This window comes from Pseudophryne corroboree, chromosome 4 (assembly GCF_028390025.1).
Source record: "Pseudophryne corroboree isolate aPseCor3 chromosome 4, aPseCor3.hap2, whole genome shotgun sequence".
Classification (NCBI taxonomy): domain Eukaryota; kingdom Metazoa; phylum Chordata; class Amphibia; order Anura; family Myobatrachidae; genus Pseudophryne; species Pseudophryne corroboree.
This window is the reverse complement of record NC_086447.1, coordinates 627,627,310-627,643,254: the sequence shown is the minus strand read 5'-3', so window position 1 is coordinate 627,643,254 and position 15,945 is coordinate 627,627,310. Positions and strand designations below refer to the sequence as shown.

The 15,945-nt window shown below is 45.9% G+C and overlaps 1 pseudogene; it reads left to right on the top strand.

The window, feature by feature from the left end:
• Positions 1–2,762: 2,762 nt before the first annotated feature.
• Positions 2,763–2,883, top strand: LOC134912062 (5S ribosomal RNA; annotated as a pseudogene).
• Positions 2,884–15,945: the final 13,062 nt, after the last annotated feature.

Below are 15,945 nucleotides of genomic sequence, written 5' to 3'. Positions count from 1 at the left end.
CCCGCTCATGGGAGCAAGAAAATGAGTCAGAGTCTTCAGACAAGCATCCTATTATAAATCCGTTGGCATTCTCCACGGTAGGGATGGACTCTACGCCCCCATCAGGGAAAAGTTTTGTGAAGCCGATGCTAAGGAAGAAGCTCATGCATTGGGCCCATGCTTCCCGTTTTGCCGGACATACAGGTATCCAAAAAACCCTGGAGTTTATCTCTAGGTCCTATTGGTGGCCAACTCTGAAAAAAGACGTCTTGGAGTTTATTGCATCTTGCCCAAAGTGTGCCCAACATAAAGTATCCCGCCAGTCGCCTGCGGGGCAACTGGTTCCACTATCCGTTCCCCGTCGACCATGGACCCACTTGTCGATGGATTTCATTACAGACTTACCCATGTGCAACAAGTTCAATACCATCTGGGTGGTAGTTGACCGGTTCACCAAGATGGCACACTTCATTCCTCTCACCGGTCTTCCGTCAGCTTCCAAGTTGGCTCAAGTATTCATACAAGAGGTCTTCCGACTCCACGGTCTTCCTGAAGAAATTATCTCAGATCGAGGAGTTCAATTCACAGCCAAATTCTGGCGAAGTTTATGTCAAGTCCTCCAAGTCAAGCTAAAGTTTTCCACGGCTTACCATCCTCAGACCAATGGTCAAACCGAGAGGGTGAATCAGGACTTGGAGGCCTTCCTCCGCATCTATGTGTCCTCCTCTCAAGATGACTGGGTTCAATTACTTCCCTGGGCCGAGTTCTGTCATAACAACCAGTATCATTCTTCATCTGCTTCAACACCATTCTTCACTAACTTTGGATTCCACCCTAAAGTCCCTGAGTTCCAACCGCTTCCAGCAACTTCTGTTCCCGCAGTGGATATCACCTTGCATCAGTTTGCCAATATCTGGAAGAGCGTACGATCAGCTCTGCTCAAGGCATCGTTCAGGTACAAGAAGTTTGCGGATAAGAAGCGTCGAGCAGTTCCTGCTCTCAAGGTGGGTGATCAGGTATGGTTATCCACGAAGAATTTGAGGTTAAGAGTTCCCAGTATGAAGTTTGCACCTCGCTATATCGGTCCTTTCAAGATTGAACAAGTCATCAATCCTGTTGCTTACAGACTCCAGTTGCCTCCCTTCTTAAAAATACCCAGGACATTCCATGTTTCCCTGTTGAAACCGCTGATCTTGAATCGGTTTCATTCCTCACTTCCTCCAACTCCGAAAGTCCAAACTCAACGAGGCGTTGAGTATGAAGTGGCCAAGATCCTGGACTCACGTCACCGTTACGGTCAACTACAATATCTTATTGACTGGAAGGGTTATGGTCCTGAGGAACGTTCATGGACCAATGCTTCTGATGTCCATGCTCCTGCCTTGGTCCGGAGATTCCATTCCAAGTTTCCTCAAAAGCCAAAGAAGTGTCCTGGGGCCACTCCTAAAGGGGGGGGTGCTGTCACGATCCGGGTATCTGGACGCCATTTCTTACCCATCAGATGCCTCCTAAGGCTGGCTCAGCGCTCCAGGACCGGATCCCATCTGTTATCCTGATGTGTACATTCCTGTATCCTCTCCTGTCACTCTGGGACGCTGTCACAGTAAACGCCATATTACACCTGGCATGGCGTCTCCCGCGGCCTCCGCCGCCGTCCCTGAACTTCTGCATGCAGAGTGTCTGAGTGGCGATTACGTCAGCCGCGGCCTCCGCTGTGTCCGCGTGGTTGGATGTGCATCTGTCAGCCTGGCGCCTCCTGTCTCCGGTGGCCAGCGCCGCCATTACTGTTTTCATTACCACATGGATTACAAACCAAACTTCCCTCCAAGTGTCTGCATGGGCGCAGCCATCTTGGATTCTGTCAGCTGATCATTTCCACCAATCTGTTCTCAGTATTGATAATCTGCATAATTGCCTAGCCAATCCCTTCCTTGCTGCAGGTATAAATACACTGTGCCTGAGCAAGGAAGGCGTCAGTGCTTTGGTTGTCAAACCTAGTTCCTGTTTGTCTCTCTCCTTTGATTGTCTTCCAGGTTCCAGCTCCTGTCTCAAGACTTCCACCATAGAGACCCGCACCAGCATTCCACCTGCGGTGTAGCCTGACTCTCCAATCCATTGTGGATTCATCTGTTTCCAGCTACAACATTACCTGCTTCCAGCTCAGCTTTCAGCAGAGTACAGCTTCCCTTAAAGGGCCGGTGTCCTTTCTACACTTTACCACTCTCCACCGGTATTATTATTTCTCCGCTCTCAAGTTCTACATTTCAGTTCATATTTCATCGCTCCCAAGTTCATCTATTATTTAACTGGTTCCAGCCAGTATCCACTCCGTGCTAACAACAGTCTGGTTCCAGCCAGTATCCACAGCAGCTGTTTTACCTTCAGCAACCCAGCTTTTCCTGGAACACCAGCTGGCACAATCCTGGGTTATCTCCATTGCTACAGTCGGGCCTGGTAAGGACTTTCCATCTAGAAGATCATAAGAACTATCTCACACTACCAGTGCCCTGTGGCTCCTGCCATCCTGTAGTACCCAGGAACTGTATTTATTATTTGCTGACTTTTACGTTTTCTTTTACTGCTGCTGTGTTGCGGAGTTGTCATAATAAACATCATTGACTTTTATCCAAGTTGTCGTGGTCACGCCTTCGGGCAGTTATTATTCATGTTACTTACATGTCCAGGGGTCTGATACAACCTCCCAGGTTCCGGTACATCTCAGCCCCTACAACTGAGGCTGCCTCCCGTCAGCTCAGGCCCTCAGTTGTGACAGTGAGCATAAGGTCTGCGGTCATACCCCGCTGGAGATGCCCAATCTCATCTGATCTTGGAAGCCAAGCAGTGGAGGGCCGGGTTAAGTACTTGGATAGGAGACTACCAAGGAACACCCTGGTACTGCAAATATTTGCCACCCATCTGTCACCAATATAGAGCATTGTCCTACATCTCGGTTATGACCTATGATTCAACTATCTGCTAGGATTAAAATTCCCATTTGGGATATATAGCAGTTTATAAATGATGGTCATATTTACAATAAATGAGCAACTTTTTATCACAGGTTGTCCTACAGTTGGAGTGTGATTATTAACAAAATTATAGATATACCCACTTCGGCCTGAATTAGGTATTTGTACCTTGCAATTTATATATTACTTTTTATATTTTCGCAATGTCACTATTTAACAAACATCGGCGCTCATTGAACTCCTCAATAATTAATTTTAATGAGAATTAATAAAATATTGTATTTTAGTTAGCTATTGTGACATTTAGTCGTACAACATTATCTGTATATGAGTGCTTCCCAACAAGAGTCTTCTTTTTTCTTTTTTTCATGTTTACACTATGTTTCTCAGAATGTCAGAAGTGATGTAAAGTCATGATAAGGTATTACACTCTACGATATGTGCACTACAATATGTGCGTCATAATATTTTTTCTGCTGGATATACAGTAAAGCTCTTACAGTATATTATGCTGTCAATTGCCAGTCTCATGTTATTACACACTGTGACTTATGTGTCATAATACGCAGTGATCTCACACAATACTTAACATGCCTTAAAGATGAATGCGTTTTATAAAGTCATCAGCACCCCTGCTAAGTATACTACTAACCCCAAAAAAGAACTGATAAGCTACCTCTGCATCAAAGATGCATGCAAACATTTACTCTGGAAAGCAATGTGGATTTAGACCTCATGGGGTTCTAAGCAAGATACCAATTTAGGGCATCCACACTCAAACAATCCATACCACTATATTTTCATTCCTGATTTATGCTCCTTACATTATTTGCTGTGTTTCCTCCTTATATTGTATTACAGTATATTACTTTCCTCCTTCACTGATTGCACCATGTTCCCTCTCCTCTAATTTCAATTATTACACCACTCATTTATTGCTTTTTAGATCAGTGCTCTTCTCACTGACTGTATCAGTTCCCCAAACACCATTACTACATACCTCCCAACAGCGTCTATTCACCACTGCTTTACTAAGCAGAGCAGCAGTGACAGGAGCCTCCCAACTGCCCCCCCCCCCCCCCACCCCACCTCCACGGAACACTGCAGCCTATGGGTGGGACAGTCCCAAAATCCTCTTTATACAACAGTCATGCACTTAACTTGAGAAGTCGTTGTTGTTCAGTTACAATACTCGTTTATTAAACAACACATTTTAATATACTGCCATACCCAGGATTCAAACCTATAATCTGTTGAATTCTAATCAAACACCCTACTCATTGAGCTACTGTATTTGATACTGCATAAAAACTATGAAAACTCTATGAAGCTACTGGTACTTTGCAAAAGAAAGAAATAAGCATTGCAATTGAGCAGATCTATGTAGTGTGCAGCCACACATCCAATCTCTTGCAGCCACGCACTACATAGAACTACTCAGCCGCAATGCTGATCTTTTTTTTTTTACAAAGTACAAGGTAAGCTTCAAATAATTAGAATTCCCTTGCTTGGAATTATCTACCTTTCTATGCAAGGGCAGTTAGCTCAATAAATAGATTGTCTGACTGCAGTGCCACAGGCAATGAGTTTGAATCCCGGGTATGTCAGCATCTTGAAATGTAAAAAAGGACAGTGTGACTGAATAACAAGAAATCTCAAGTTGAGTTCATGAGTTTTGTATAGGTATTAGCGACAGAAGAGGTCAGGGTAGGAGACAGCAGCGGTCAGGAGATGCTGGGCTTCAAAAAGGGGGGAAACTGTAAGTGAAAGTAATTAAAACATATAATTGTCAAGTGCCACCAACAGCTCCCCCTGCCCTGCAGTGCTATGTGCAGTACCCCCCTCCGCACACACCTAGTTACGGCGCTGTTTACATATGCATAGGCATACCTTTACGTCACTTTGCATACTGTTAGGTGCATTTACACATGTAATTCAGAGTTGACCGCAGCAGCAAATTTGTTGCAAAACCATGTGCACTGCAGGGGTTGGGGGGGGGGGGGCAGATATAACATGTGCAGAGATAGTTAGATTTGGGTGGGGTGTGTTCAATTTGAAATCTAAATTGCAGTGTAAAAATAAACTAGCCAGTATTTACTCTGCACAGGAACAATATAACCCACCCAAATCTATCTCTCTCTGCACATGTTATATCTGCCCCCACCCCCCTGCAGTGCACATGGTTTTGCCCAACTGCTAACAAATTTGCTGCTGCGATGAACTCTGAATTACCCCATTAATGCATATTTGGTATTAAAAACCAGCATCTCTGCTCTGAGACCGAATTTGAAGCTCACCTGTACACTGTCTGAACATTTGAATATTATCTAAGGATCCTGTGTGTAGGTTGCAGCTTCTTTAAATATATATTTATTCATTGTCTTTTGACTTGGTATAATTTGCATTGTATATACTGTACCTGTCAGTGCCATAATTACCAGTGTGCCAAGTGTGCCTTGCACACAGTGCAGGTCTCCTGTGTGCGCAACCGCAATCTATAATTGCCCTGCTCTTTCATTACAGTTCAGACTAGAGCTCAGGGCACATTCTCATAGCGCCAGGCCCGCACACTTCTAATATGAAAGGCGGGACCCTGCCCCATGCCTTGTAGGTGTGCCGAGAACCACACCGGCGCCGCTGCTCCCTGTCATCGGATCCTCATAGTATTTTACTGATTCTCCCATGTGCGCCTCCTGCAGTGCTGGCCCAGGTATGAAGCTGCGGTGGATAGAGGAGAGGTGCACTGATAGAAGGGTGTGTGTGTTTCCTGTAGTGGCGGTGGCTAGGGGAGCGGTTTAATAAGAATTGTTAATGTGTAAAACTGTAGGTGAGCAGAGTTTTCTGTCATAGACTGCAGCTCTCCTACAAATGCGATCGAACACCTGCACAGCGAATTCCCCCTCCCCCTGTAGGCGGTGACTACCTGATCGCAGGGATGCAAAAAACGCACCCAAGCGATCAGGTCTGAAATACCCCCCCAGTGCGCTGAACAGACTGTAACCAGGTTGAAACTGGTGCTTAGCTGATATGATATCTGTGATTCATGTGAGAGAACAGTCAGGTGTAATTTCATACTTTCTCATCTACTTTGGGGGCCCTGAAACATGACTGGGGGGACGTATGTGTGTGTAATACATACAATAAGTATGATCGTATATTTATATCATTTAATAAGTCCAGTGATCGATGGGGGAGAGGTAGAATTCATTTCAAAACACGAGGATGTGGGGTGGCACCGATGCTGGTCCTTGCACACAGCAATAAAATGGCTAGTTACGGCACTGACACCTGTTAACTGCTAAGTTTACCATGCAAAAAAGGTCTCAGGAATGTGCTAGAATTTTTGCAGATAGTGATGATCACAACAAACAAAGGGTGTCTGTTTTTTTCCTAACAATTGAATACCCCCCAAAAAGTTCAAACAGAGATAAGAGGAGATGATACTAACGTTATCCTTTTTGAAAGGTTGTTTGTAAAAGAGACTAAGAGGGTTAATCCGACCTGTTCGCACGCTGCGGTTCATCGCTGCGGTGAGAACGGGTCGGGACCGCACCTGCACGGCGCCCGCAATGCACGTGCGCGTAGTTGCCCATCGACAGCTGTCGCCGGGCAATGACCAGAAGAAAGAAGAAAGTGATCGCAAGCGCGATCGCAAGAAGACTGACAGCGGGGAGGCGTTCTGGGGCGGATACTCACCGTTTTCCAGGCGTTTGGAGGGCGGATGTCTGACGTCAATTCTGGGACCTTTATCGCTGGATCCATTGCACAGGGTAAGTATGTCTAGGGCTAGTCTTGTTTTACACAAAACTTTTTTAGCATAGCAGGGCTGCACAAGTGATCGCAGCCCTGCTATGCTAAAATACACTCCCCCAGAGGCGGCGTCTAGTTGATCGCACAAACAGCAAAAAGTTGCTATGTGCGATCAACTCAGAATGACCCCCTAAGGCAGGGATGGGGAACCTTTGGCCCTCCAGCTGATGTTGAACTACACATCCCAGCATGCCCTGCAACAGTTTTAGCATGGCCAAATAGCAAAACTGTAGCAAGGCATGCTGGTATGTGTAGTTCAACAACAGCTGGAGGGCTGAAGGTTCCCCATCCCTGGACTAAGGGGTCTATTTACTTAGTCTTAAATGGAGATAAAGTGGATGGAGATAAATTCCCAGCCAATCAGCTCCTAACTGCCATGTTACACGCTGTGTTTGAAATGACAGTTAGGAGCTGATTGGCTGGTGCTTTATCTCCATCCACTTTACCTCCATCCAAGGCTTAGTAAATAGACCCCTAAAACCCAGTGGGATAATGGGGTTGGAAAATTATTTTACGTGTGGTTGTGTCCCTAGAGCAGGGGTGGGGAACCTCCGGCCCGTTTGGTCCGGCCCACCAGCTGGTGTCAGTGAGACACGCTGCTGCTCAGTCCGGCGGCAGCGTGTCTCAGCTGTCAGAACAGGGAGACGGAGGAGAGCGCGGCTGTCGAGTGGGAACGGCGGCGTGTAGTACTTCAAACCAGCCGCCGGTCCGTGAGCCAATCAGAGCTCGCGGACCGGCAGCCAATCAGGAGCCGCGGCTGCCGGTCCGCGAGCTCTGATTGGCTCTCGAACCGGCGGCTGGTTTGAAGTACTACACGGCGCCACCGCTCCCACCCGACAGCCGCGCTCTCCTCAGTGTCTCACGGTAAGCAGCACGGAGGGGAGGGGGGAGAGTATCTGCATACCTGGCACTGTGGGGGGCATTTGTATACCTGGCACTGTGGGGTCATCTGTATACCTGGCACTATGGGGGCATCTGTATACCTGGCACTGTGGGGGGCATTTGTATACCTGGCACTGTGGGGTCATCTGTATACCTGGCACTGTGGGGGCATCTGCATACCTGGCACTGTGGGGGCATCTGCATACCTGGCACTGTGGGGGCATCTGTATACCTGGCACTGTGGGGGGCATTTGTATACCTGGCACTGTGGGGTCATCTGTATACCTGGCACTGTGGGGGCATCTGCATACCTGGCACTGTGGGGGCATCTGTATACCTGCCACTGTGGGGGGCATTTGTATACCTGGTACTGTGGGGTCATCTGTATACCTGGCACTGTGGGGTCATCTGTATATCTGGCACTGTGGGGGGCATCTGCATACCTGGCACTGTGGGGGCATCTGTATACCTGGCACTGTGGGGGGCATCTGTATACCTGGCACTGTGGGGGGTATTTGTATACCTGGCACTGTGGGGTCATCTGTATACCTGGCACTGTGGGGTCATCTGTATACCTGGCACTGTGGGGGGCATTTGTATACCTGGCACTGTGGGGGCATCTGTATACCTGGCACTGTGAGGGGCATTTGTATACCTGGAACTGTGGGGGGCATTTGTATACCTGGCACTGTGGGGGCATTTGTATACCTGGCACTGTGGGGGCAATTGTGGATCTGGCACCGCACTATTGGGGGCATATGTGTATCACGTCCCATTTTAACTGGCCACACCCATTTTTTTGTCGCGTGCGCGCCTCCGGCGCGCACACACAGTACCTCTAGGGGGCAGACCTACTGGGGGGCAGGGTCATTTTTTAAGTTGAGAATTTTTGTATGGCCTCCGAAGGATTTTATAAATATCCAAATGGCCCTCGGTAGAAAAAAGGTTCCCCACCCCTGCCCTAGAGGTTTATGGTTAAATAAAAATCCCACCTTTGGACATAATGAAAAATGTATCAAGTTTCAGAATTTTAGATGAATGTTCCTTAACAATGGGGGTAATTCCAAGTTGATCGCAGCAGGAACATTTTTAACAGTTGGGCAAAACCATGTGCACTGCAGGGGGGGGGGGGGCAGATGTAACATTTGCAGAGATAGTTAGATTTGGGTGGGTTATTTTGTTTCTGTGCAGGGTAAATACTGGCTGCTTTATTTTTACACTGCAATTTAGATTGCAGATTGAACACACCACACCCAAATCTAACTCTCTCTGCACATGTTATATCTGCCCCCCCTGCAGTGCACATGGTTTTGCCCAACTGCTAAAAAAATTCCTGCTGCTATCAAATTGGAATTACCCCCATTGATGTGGTTAATAATCTTTGAAAAGAAAAATATTTTAAAGGCGACAGAGAGTGAATTAGATTCCTTAAATGGAGAGATGCAGAGATTAAAACAGACAGACTTTTTATAAGCTAAAAAAATATATTATCTTTGGAATTTAGGAACAGAAAATATCAGAGGTAGTTAAGTATGAGGACAGAAATTACTCTCAATAAAGACAATATTGGATAGCTGATCAAAGAAAGACAGCACTTAGATGGGAAGAGCCAAGGAGAAGCTTAAAAAAATCAACCAAGAGATATTTATAAGAACTTTACCCATGAGAAAAGATATGATAAACCTAAGAATGGTTGGTCAACATGATACAGAAGTTTTCTTAGAACAAGGTCTGAAAAGAGAAATAGCCATAAAGTACCTATCTTTTCAACAAAATCAGTTAGGCACCCCAGGAGTATTAAAAAGGAGACTATACAAAAAAGAGGTTAGTGAGCTTCCAAGAAAAGAACCAGAAAAGAGGAACCTGAAATAGAAAATGTAGACAAAGGTATTTTTAATATTTAAAAAACTTCTCTCCCTTTACTGGAAAAAAGATCCTAAAAAGGGACTGTTGTATGTACTGCACCTTCAAGTTGTATAATAGGTTTCATTTGTACATAGGTGTAATTCAGGTTGGATTGCAATAGGCGATCCAACCTCAAAATTTACTAAAAGGATTAACTGTGTGCATCAGGCCATTTTTCGGGTTTTGTGTTTTGGTTTTGGATCTGGATTGGTTCTGCCAAAACCACCCTTGCGGGATTTTGATTTTGTTTTTAGATATGGAGTTTTTCAAAAACAATCATCAAAACAGGTAAAATAACAGAATTTGGGGGTGTTTTTGTTCCTACAGGATTATTAACCTCAATATCATTAATTTCCACTCATTTCCAGTCTATTCTGAACACCTCACAGCTCACAATATTGTTTTTAGGCAAAAAGGTTGCACCGAGGTAGCTGGACGACTTAGCAAAGTGACAGAAGTGGGTGGCACATGCCACAAACATGTAGCACATCTAGGAGTGGCACTGCAGTGGCAGACACGATGGCAGTTTTACTAACTATGCCCATAAAAGCTCCAAAGAGCACATAATGCAAAGAAAAGCGGAGCTAGATGGAGTTGTCCTTGGGCCCTCCCACCCACCCTTATCTTGTATAAACAGGACATGCACACTTTAACAAACTAGAGATGAGCGGGTTCAATTCTCAGAGAACCGAACCCCCTCGAACCTAGGGGATCCAGGGCGATCCGAGCCACAGCTCAGATCTCCCTGTCTGCCCTGGATCCCCAATCGAGGCAACACCTCAGGATACCACTGTTGGATCCTGAGGTTTTGCGTCGGGCATCAGTCCCACTGTATTTAATGGACTGACCACTGATTGGCTGAGAGAGAAGTCTGTCATGGCTACCAGCCAATCAGTGTGTCCCATTGATTATAGTGGGACAAGATGGATGCCCCCTCTGCATGCGCCACGGCCCGCATTGCCGACACCGCCGCCCGCACCCTCACACTGTCAACACCGCCACCTGCACTGCTGACACTGCCGACACCCCTGCACTGAGGACACTGCCAGCACTCCTGCACTGAGGACACCTCCGGCACTCCCACTTTGCTGACACTGCCGGCACCCCTGCACTGCTCACACTGCCGGCACCACCGCAGTGAGAACACTGCTGGCATCCCTGCACTGCCATCACTGCTGGCACCACCGCACTAAGGACACTGCTGGTACCCCTGCATTGCTGGCACCAACGCACTGAGGACACAGTTGGAACACCTGCACTTCCAACAATGCCGGCACCACCGCACTGAGGACACAGCTGGCTCCCCTGCACTGCCAACACCACTGCACTGAGGACACCACTGCACTGCCGGCACCACTGCACTGAGGACGCAGCTGGCTCCCCTGCACTGCCGACACTACCAACACCACCGCACTGAGGAAACCGCTGGCACCCCTGCACTACCGACACTACCACATTGAGGACAACCGCTGACACCCCTGCACTGCTGACACCGCCAGCACCACGACATTGAGGTCACCGCAGGCACCCCTGCACTGCCGACACCACTGTACTGAGGACACTGATGGCACCCCTGCACTGCCAACACTACCGCACTAATGAACCGCTGGCACCCCTGTACTGCCAACACTGTTGGCATTACCACACTGAAGACACAGCTGACAACCCTGCACTGAGTACCCTCTCTCACAGTATGCACTATTGGTGTATTTAACCAGCACTGTATCTGACCTGCACTGAAACTCGCACTGTATCTGACCCACACTGTATCCAACCCGCACTGTATTTGACCTGCGCTGTATCAAACACACACTGTATCCAAACCACAGTGTATCTGACCTACCCACACTTTATTTGATCCGCACTGTAACCTGCACTTTATCCGGCCCACGCTGTAAATGACCCACAATATATACAACTCACAGTATATGCGACCCCTGCTGTTTCTGACCTGCACTGTATCTCGCACTGTATCTGACGTGCACTATATCTGACCTTGCACTGTAGCCATCCCTCACTGTAACCAACCTATACTGTATACAACCCACACTCTGACCTGCACTGTATCCGACCCGAACTGTATCCCGCATTGTATCTGATCTTGCACTGTAGTCAACGCACAGTATATCCAACTTCACTGTATCTCGCACTGTATCCAACACACACTATATCCAACCTGCTCTCCAACCCGCACTCCAACCCACACTGTATCTAACCCACACTGTAACCTGCAGTGTATCCAACCCACACTGTATGTGATCCGCACTATATACAACCTGCAATGAATTCCACCCACACTGTAACCTGCATTGTATGTGACCTGCTTTCCATCCAACCTGCACTGTAACCCGCACTGTGTTTGACCCGCACTGCATCCAACCAGCACTGTAACCTGGTCAATATTTAACTGTATGTCCCAAAGTATTCCGCACTGTACTACGCAGGTACAGAATGCTGTTTTTTGGGATTGGGGAGATTTTGGGGAGCTGGTCGACAAAAAAGTTGATTGATTGGGGTTTTAAATGGGCACAGAGTGCCAGTTATCAGTGACCCAGGGCCCCCAGGAGGGAGGTACAGACTGGGCACTGAGAATAGGCATGTGCTGGGGGCATGTGCACCTGTGTAGGTGGCATCGATGTCTGCTGTTTCTTATTCACACATGGTTTTTTTTTATTGCTGTTTGGTAACTACTTTAGAGCAATGATATTGTACACACGAGTCAAAGGAAATTTCTGTGTTGGATTGTTTTCTATTGATAGTACTTGTGAGTTGGTTTGATTTGTTACTGCTGTGTGCTTGTGCCACTTTGTTGCTTAGTTTAACCAGCCAGACTTTGGCCTGTGTTGGTGAACAATATTGTGAGCAGTGAGGTGGTCAAAATTGACTGGAAATGAGTGGAAATGAATGATATTGAGGTTAATAATACTGTAGGAACAAACAAAAAAAAATATTTCTGTGATTTTAGCTGTTTTTATGTTTACAAAAATACAGATCCAAAACCAAAACCCGAAAGGGTGGTTTTGGCAAAACCAATCCAGATCCAAAACATGAAAGGAGATCCAGATCCAGAACCAAAACCCAAAACCCGAAAAAAGTGTACTGTGCACATCTCTATAACAAACCAATCATTCCAGCAAGAGGGCCTGCCACACCTGTGGCTGAAATGATTGCTTTGTTTGGGCCCCCACAAAAAAAGGAAGCAATTGATCTCTCTCTGCACAAACTGGCTCTACAGAAGCAAGATATCGTCATCATCCTCCGATTCCTCAACCCCATCAGTGTGTACATCTCCGTCTTCACAGACTATTAATTCGACCCCGCTGGAATCCACCATCACAAGCCCCTCTGTACTTTGTGGAGGTAATTGCTGGTAAAAGTCTTCCTCTTGGAACTTGTAATTCATTTTGATGAACATTATCTTTTCCACATTTTGGGGGAAGTAACCTCCTACACCAATCGCTGACAAGGTTCCCAGCAGCCCTAAAAACTCGTTCTGAGTACACACTGGAGGGTGGGCAACGTAAGTAAAACAAAGCCAATTTGTGCAAGGGTCTCCAAATTGCCTTTTGTTCCTGCCAGTATTGAAACGGACTGTCTGACAAGCCTATTTGATGATATCACTGAAATAGTCATTGACCACTCTTTCAATGGTGATAGCATCATATGCAGTGACAGTAGACATGTAAATAATTGTAGGCAGCTCCTTCAGTCTGGACCAGATGTCAAAAGTTGTTCCTGACTGATCTGCGGGTCTCTTCAGAAAATTTAGTTTTTCCTCACAGAAATAATTGTAGGCAGCTCCTTCAGACTGGACCAGATGTCAAAAGTTGTTCCTGACTGATCTGCTGGTCTTTTCAGAAAATTTAGTTTTTCCTCACAGCTGCAGTACTAGCAGTCACTGAGTGATGCACCAATAGAAATATTTTTTTCCTTTGATCACACACAGAGTACTGAATGTCGAATAATAAAAGTATATTTTTTGCTCTGGATCACACCCAGATATACTGTATAGCAGTAGTGTACGGCAGTACTGGTAGTCATCACTGAGTGATGCACCAATAGAAATATAATATTTGCTTGGATCACACACATGTAACATAGAAACATAGAATTTGTCGGCAGATAAGAACCACTTGGCCCATCTAGTCTGCCCCCTTTTTTTTTTTTTTTTACATTATTTTTTATCTCTAACCTTATTTGATCCTTATTTCTTTGTAAGGATATCCTTAGGTCTATCCCGTGCATGTTTAAATTGCTCTACTGTCTTAGCCTCTACCACCTCTGATGGGAGGCTATTCCACTTGTCCACTACCCTTTCTGTGAAATAATTTTTCCGCAAATTTCCCCTGAACCTCCCCCCCTCCAGCCTCAGTGCATGTCCTCGTGTCCTATTGCTTCTCTTCATTTGGAGAATGTTTCCCTCCTGGACTTTGTTAAAACCCTTGATATATTTGAAAGTTTCTATCATGTCCCTCCTTTCCCTTCTCTGCTCCAAACTATACATATTGAGATTTCTTAGTCTTTCTGGGTATGTTTTGTGATGTAGGCCATGCACCATTTTAGTTGCCCTCCTTTGTACAGTTTCTAATGTATTAATATCCTTTTGAAGATATGGCCTCCAGAATTGAACACAGTATTCTTGATGAGGCCGTACCAATGACCTATACAGTGGCATTATTACTTCTTTCTTTCTGCTGCTGATTCCTCTCCCAATGCAGCCAAGCATCTGACTAGCCTTCCTCATTGCCTTGTTACATTGCTTACCTGCCTTTAAGTCATCTGAAATAGTGACTCCTAGATCCCTTTCCTCCTCAGTAGTTTCCAGTATAGTGCCATTAATACTATATTTAGCTTTAGGATTTTTGAGACCCAAGTGCATGATTTTGCATTTTTTGGCATTAAACTGTAATTGCCAGACTCTTGACCATTCCTCTAGTCTACCTAGATCATCAATCATTTGTTTTACCCCACCTGGTGTGTCTACCCTGTTGCATACCTTTGTGTCATCTGCAAAAAGGCATGCTTTCCCTTTAATGCCATTTGCAATGTCACCAATAAAGATATTAAAAAGCACTGGTCCAAGTACAGATCCCTGGGGTACTCCACTAGTAACATTTCCCTCCTGTGAATGCACTCCATTTACCACAACACTCTGTATATAGCAGTGGTGTACAGCAGCCGCAGCACTAGTAGTCAAAGTGACGCACCAATAGAAATATATTTTTTGCTTTGGATCACACACAGATATAAAGCAGTAGTTTATGGTAGACACAGTACTAGTAGTCAGAGTGACACACCAATAGAAATATATTTTATACTTTTGATCACACACAGAGGATATAGCAGAAGTGTACACAGCCACCTTATAGACAGAGAACACCACCTGGTCCTATACACAGCCACAGTATGCTATATGCAGTGCACTGTCTACTATGCAGAGCCCTAACACAGTGACAGTCACAGCACACCTACATAAGCAGCACCCCAGGTTAACTCAACTCTCCTGCTGCAACACCTCTGCTCTCTCCTGGCCCCTTCCCTAACCTGTCTATCCGAATACAGCACAGAATACAGCACAGAAGGATCACATCCTTACTATGCACTCTCCAAGTTTGGAGTGAAGATGGCGCCGATCACCGGGACTATACATAGAATCCAAAACCATGAGATATGATAGCAGGATAATGACGTTTTGCCTTGTTTTGTGATCCGAGTTAGGCATGCAAAAAAGCCTGACGCGGATCCAGAGAACCGAACCCGTTCATCCCTAAAAAGGATGCGGGGGCATGCGCAGGGCCCATCCTGCACATGCGTCCACATCATCCAAATGGTGGGCATAGTGTGGGCATGATCATGGTGGCTGTGTGACATCACACGCAGCCGCAACTATCAGAAAGATGGCGGCGGGCCTCCTGCAGGTGCAGCCACGCTGCACCGGTAGGAGGCAACCCTAATTTCTGCGATCAAGCAGAAATTGCATTGCGATTGCAATTTCTGCTTGGTCGGGGGAAGGGGGGGGGGGGGGGGGGTCAGCATGCTGGGTGGCCTTGCCCTGCAATCACAGAATTTTCAATCCTTAGTGAAGTGGGCCCATAGACTTAAATCTATATATCAGGAAACTGACTTTTTTTGCATAAACATTTTATTAAGGATTACAAGGAATACAAGTCCAGCCATATTTAAAAAACAATGGAGTTCGGCAAGAAACATCAAATAAGATAATATGGTATATAACACCAAATATGGACACATCACATTAAAATATGCAGACAAAAACATGTCCATGTGTAATAACAGAGTCCTGAATAAATGCTAGAAAGAAAATGTAATGAGAAATGTTAAACTGATATAGTCCAGGAACCTAGAAGATGTTATCAGTGAATGGTAGGAGTAAGTATAA